The sequence below is a fragment of the Myiozetetes cayanensis genome, unplaced genomic scaffold (assembly GCF_022539395.1).
Source record: "Myiozetetes cayanensis isolate MyiCay16 unplaced genomic scaffold, myiCay2020 scf5-8, whole genome shotgun sequence".
In the NCBI taxonomy this organism is placed as follows: domain Eukaryota; kingdom Metazoa; phylum Chordata; class Aves; order Passeriformes; family Tyrannidae; genus Myiozetetes; species Myiozetetes cayanensis.
Window position 1 is genome coordinate 43,134,186 of NW_026087742.1, and position 6,208 is coordinate 43,140,393.

At 40.9% G+C, this 6,208-nt stretch overlaps 1 long non-coding RNA gene across 1 annotated transcript; it reads left to right on the forward strand.

The window, feature by feature from the left end:
- The first annotated feature begins 165 nt into the window (after nucleotides 1-165).
- Nucleotides 166-4,070, forward strand: LOC126649602 (uncharacterized). Its single transcript, XR_007631083.1, has 2 exons — nucleotides 166-2,017; nucleotides 3,576-4,070. It is a non-coding gene; the product is annotated as an uncharacterized LOC126649602 (long non-coding RNA).
- The last annotated feature ends 2,138 nt before the right edge of the window (nucleotides 4,071-6,208 follow it).

Genomic DNA, 6,208 nt, shown 5'->3' on the forward strand with positions numbered 1-6,208 from the left:
AGAGTACCTTGGGCCAGCGCCGCTCTGCTGCTGGGGGTGAGGCTGCCGCGGTGAGACTTCCAGCGTGAGGGTTCCACCGTGCTGTTCCTGCGGCCACTCACACCTTTTAAACTTGAAATAGCGGCAGGAACGCAAAGATAAGTGGGCAAAAAGCAACCCCCCGGCTCCCCGACGTTTTGTGCTTTAGGCATGCTCTCACTGAGCGAAATTAGTGTTTTCCTCTGAACTCTAGACAGGGATAGAGCATCACGCTACAAAATCCTGGGGTGTGTCGCCGTCTGTGTCCTGGTTGCGCAGCTGTTGAGGGCAGGTACAAAACCGAGCTCTGGGTTGTACAGAGCCTCATCCTGTGAATTTGGAGAGGCCTAGGATGAATTTGGAGAGGCCAAGTATTCTAGAGCATCAGCTTTGTCCAGTTATCTCACAAACAAAATTACTAGGCCTTAAGACACTCTGGAAAATTTACATCATCAAGTAGGTTTTTCAGAAATATAAATAGAGTAAAGGTCTTTACCAGTGACAGTGATACAAACCCTCTGGATGAGATATGCATGTGGTGTACTGGGATCCAAACATTCATTAGTAAAAAGAATTTATGACCTGAATGTTTTGATTTACAAGCATATGTTCTCTTCATGCTAGTTACTAGCAGTGCATCTGCATTAGCAGTTTGGCTTGGAGCAGCGATGCAATTTTAAGTCAAATCAAGAGCTGCCTTATGTTAAGTTCTCAAAGTGGTTTTGAAGTTTGCCTTTCAGAGAAAACTAAACTGGGTACTGTGCTTCAAATAAGCTTAATGGCAGCATTGTTTTTGGCTCTGTTCTGTCTGAACCCACCCAGTCATAAGACCGGCTAGCTTGCATTTAACACTCACCACTGCTGGGCTCTGAAACCCAAGAAAGCCCCATGACATGGTGAGGAGCTCATATACTGTATTAAGTCAGTGTTCTGTGCAGTGTTCTCCTTTACCCAATGATTATCATTCTAACCAGCTTTTAAAATAACTTTACACTTATAAGCATCCAGGAAAACAAATATACATTGATAATATATTTTAATCACTTAAACCAGATGCTGTCATTTTCTTGTCACAAATTCTACTCATGTTTAAATAAAACTTTCCCAGCCTCTCATATCTGAGCACAGTTTTTCACAAATGACATGAAGATGATTTTCATTCAAGTTGTTTTACAGACAATTTAGATTGACTCTGCTGAGAAGAGCAGCACTCCCCCTACTTTTGTCTCCCACCTGCCTCCCCATCACTTCCGACTGCTATAGTACTTCTTTCTGTAAATATTGGCTGTAGATTAGAGGGTAAATTCTATCAGAAAACAGATCTGGATTAATACCAGCCTCTCATTGTGGGGCGTTTTGTTGTTCTTGGGGTGTGGGTTATGTTTGCTGCACTGAGTTTAGTCTGGATCACTTTTCCAAAGTTGTTTTTAAATGTTGTGCTGCAACAAGGTTTTTTTTTTTTAGTATTTGTAGTCACTGAGTGGAAACATGAAAAGCAGTTTACATTCTTGAAAAGGAAAGTTATTTTATAATGGTTCAGTGTGAAGGAGAGGTTGTTCCAGTCAAAGTTAAGGTAATTCCACATTACTAACAGCAGGTATTAGCAGCAAGAGATCGAGACAAGAGTTTGCGCTTAGTTCAAGCCATGATTTTACTGAAAATGTAGGTCACACTAAATTTTTCACGTAATTAAACAAAATTAATAGAACTGATTAAGAGATGTTCTGGGTGGATTTGATTAGCATGCTGATAAAGTGGGATTTGTTTTGGAACTTCCTAGATTTGCAAAGAATATGAGAGACTAGTCAGGTGGATAGTGGGAACGAAAATTTTCGTAGCCAAAAAAAGTATCTTCTCTCTTTTAACACGAGGGCAATGGCAATCCTTGAAAACTGTGTGTTCATTATTAAAGTGAAATTCTTACACATTCAAGAGAAGAGCAGGCTGAAAGAATCCACAAAAAAGAGTGCAGTCGTTCCTTTTGTAGCTTAATCATGAGGTGAGGACCAGATTTATTTCTGAGATCTCAGTAGGAAAATACCAAGTGGTGCAGGTGTTGTAGAGTGTTAATCTTGTCTTCATGTAGAGAAATAAGAACTGTAGAGATTACATCTACATATTCCATTTACATTTTTAATGCATGTGACTCTGCAGCACTGACATGTCATATAAAAAATGAAGAGCTATATTCTCCCTCCACAAAAGAACCAGGGAGGTTTTTTCCCTGGCTAAAATTGCCATGCTGTTTTTCTTCTCTCGTTGTCGGAGAAGGGAAATTCTGAATAAGAAAATTAATCACAGAATTGGATTTTGGTTATGTTATTGTTAACACAAGCATTTGATTACGGAGTGAGGAAAAGATGTTTGTAGAGTCAGAAGTCTGGTGATATTGCAGGGTTTTTTTAATTTAAACATGGATTTTTATTTTGAATATACATTGAAAATGCAGCATGGATAGGTCAACAAGCCTGTTTGCACGATATACACAGCAATCAGTGGGCTGTGTCAGTACTGGCACATTACATGTCTAGGAATGCTGTGGCTGGCTGGTGTGCCTTGGCACACACCTAAACAAGTGAATCCCTTTGGTCATCAGGCCTGAGTGTTTGTATCCAGCCTGCCTAATGGGAATGGTCATCATACCCAGACACTGGGAGGATATGAATTGGCAGAAGTTTGAAGTATGATGAGGAACATGCTAATGCTTTAACACTATGAGCATTCACGTGCCAGTGACTGGGAGTTATCTAACATTATCTAACTTAGCAGTGGAGGCATAATGTTACTTCTCATTGCTTCTGCTGCTCGAAAGTGACATTTATTTACTCCTTCCCATAGCTAACAATTGTGGCAAGCTCTTAAATATTATGATATTAGAGCACTTACCGCTAATCCACCTTGGGGAGATGGTAATGTTCTTATTATGTATTCATAAGTTAGAGAAGACAGATGTTATACCAAGTAAATAATGTTTTGGTTGCATATGTGGAAGGCGTCATCTTCAGAAAGTAAAAATGCCACAAAGCAAAATTAAAACAGCAATTCCAACCTTACTGTTATTGAAGGCAATGAGAAAAAAAACCGAGTCCAAAGTAGGGACTCAGGTAAAATAAAATAAAAATTAAAAATATATTTTGATACGTTTATGTTGCTATTTCTGTAAATTAAAAAAAAAAAAAACAAAAAAACACCAAAATAAAAAGCAGCCCATTTCCCCATCTGCTTTAGGGACTTCTGGAGATTACTCTCATTATCTTAATTATGTAGTGGAAGATAAAATTATAAAATTATTCTTTCTTAATTTTCTGTATCCTGTGTGTATGAATTTATAATGCTGCCTTTTTTTTTTTTTTTTTTTTTTAACCTTTAGCATTTACCTTGGAAATTGATTTTCCACTTTTCCATCTGAGTGTATACCTACAGTCTGGCTTCTTAATACCTGCAAAGCTCCTGCCAACTCAACAGGCATTAGTATGGCTGAAGCATTGTGGGTTTTTGATTGGGGATTTTTTGATTGTTTTTGATCATAACTTTTTTTCTTTCCTTGGTTCACACAGGTTTTTGCAATCCAGTCCAATTTGTTGTTTTCAGATGTTCTAAGCATCTCTTCCTCATGAAAACCCTTGGGAGAGCTGAAAAATCAAGATAACTGAGACTGCTTTTTGTTGATTTGGAAGCAGTGTTGTTATAACTGTTTCTAATTATTGAGTTAAAGGAATGAAACCAGCTCCAACACTCTGAAATCTATTACCAAAGTGGAGCTTTCACTTTTAGAGATGGCTGTTCAGTTATAGGGTAGGTATTTAGTTACTCTGTGGAAATGTATTAACAGTTAGACTTGGTCTGAAAGTCCTGATGCCAGAGGATATGACTACACATACATATCGTAATATGAAGTAGCAATAAGGGAGGAATCAGCCTCAGGCTGCACAGGTAGTTGGCCAAGCTATTAAAAAATTAACATGTAACCAGGCAGCGAAAATACATTTATTTTGTTGCTTCCATGTAATTAACAAAGAACTAATAAACATCTTCATAACATGTGTTTTTGATCAGATGGTTTTGTAATTCCTACAGCACTCCTTGAAATGCAGACAGCAGAACAGTAATTTTTCTCCTGCACTGCTTTTCTTATCGATCATAGGTCAATTTGTGAATACATAGGTCAGTTTTGTTAGGAGGAATGAGTTCTCTCTTATTTTCCTGCTGTTACTCTGTATTCTCATTTTATGCTGATGAAAAACTGACTCATTAATTTTATTTTATACCGGACCAAACACTGAAGCCTAATAACCAAACCAGACTAATGGTGATTTATTTTTATTTCATGGGCTTTTCACAGGCATTTAGTGAACACGTTACATCTTCTAAATTAAGGAAAAGAGCTTTGTACTTGGTGATCTGAGGAAATATAGTTGGAGACAGCGCAGTGGCTTGCACTGAGGCAGGATCAGTGTGTACAGAACATAGTGTACACTTGCTTGTCCATCCTTTGAAAATACTCAGAAGCAGGAGATTCCACAGTACCATAGGTAATGCATTATACTGCCCTTGCAGATGGAGAATGCTCCTAGCAGTAATAGAGAAATGTTGTAAGAGTTTACTAGGGAAAACTGTGAAATCTCTTTCATAGATGTTTTCATGAGAATTGAAGCAAACACCTGCTAAGGGTGGAGTAGATGATACACTTGGTCTTGTAGAGGAAGTTGCCATGAGGGATATCCTGACATCCTTCTGTTTCCAAGGTGTTCTGAATTGTTCTGAATGTGTAAGACACTGGCTGTTTTTAGTAAAAATACAAAGGAAATATTTGTACTACACTTTCTATTTGAGAAGAGCTAGGATATGGGCTTCTTAGGAACTAGAAAGACTTAATATAGACAATGATGAACTAGCTTCTAAATCTGCTGATTAGTCTTTGCATGACCAACTGCTGTATTACTAGAATTACCTTAGAAAGTAAGTGCTGACAAAAATATGGAGAATTTCTTTTTCCTACTGCTGTCACTGTTGCAACAATACCCTGTACAGCTATGTGTGGAAGGTATACATTCATGCTAAAGGCTAATTTTAGTTTGAGTGATGTGTGTTCTTTAAAGACCTGTTTCTGAAATACAATACGTTAACGCTCTGCCTTTAGCAAAGGCAGTGGAATAAGCAAACAGGGTGTGGTTTATTTGCTTTTGTTACAAGACTTTTTTTTTTCCTGTCCTGCATGTTACATAAAAAAAAAGCTGTGCTTGCCAATTACTTTAACATAATACTATGAAATTGAAAACAGTTCTTTCTCCTAGTGAGAAACCCTACTAATGCCACTGTAGGACCTTGTCCTGAGGTGTCTGTGTGCATCTTCCTTGTGCATTTCCCCAAAACACCATCCACCCGAGGGCAGAGGATAGCTTTGGCTCAAGAAGTCCAAGTGCAAGACTGGGAGATGAACTAACTGAGAGCAGCCCTGTGAAGAAAGAGTTGTGGATGAGGGGTGGGACATGAGCCAACAGTGTGCACTTGCAGTCCAGAAAGCCAAACGTATCCTGGGGCTGCATCATAAGCGGCGTGGCCAGCAGGTTGAGGGAGGGAATTCTGCCTTCATGAGACCCCACCTGGAGTGATGGGTCCTCAGCACAGGGAGGACATGGACCCGTTGGAGCGAGGCCAGAGGCAGTCACAAAGATGCTCAGAGGGCTGGGACACTTCCCTTTGAAGACAGGCCGAGAGAGCTGGGGCTGTTCAGCCTGGAGAAGAGAGGGCTCCAGGGAGAGTTCACAGCACCTAAAGGGGAAATGAAGAGAAGAGTGACTTTTTTACACGGGTAGATGGGGCAAAGGAGGAATGGTTTAAAACTAAAGAGGAGACACTTAAATTAGACATTAGGAAGAAATTCTTTGCTGTGAATGTGGTGAGGCGCTGGAACAGGCTGCCCGGGGAAGCTGTGGATGCCCCACTCCTGGAGGTATTCAAGGCCAGGCTGGATGGAGCTCTGATCACACCGGAAGCTCTCCCCTTCCCACAGCGGGAGCCGTTAAATCCATACGATCCCTCGGGTCCCGTCCAGCACCGCCCCTCGCGCTCTCCCGTTCCCGCCCCGCGGGGGGCGCCAGGGCCTGCGGGCGCGGGGCCCCGCCCCCCTGCGTCACGGGCTCCCGGGGCGGCGATTGGCTGTGGCGGCCGAGGCCCCGCGCGGCAGGGC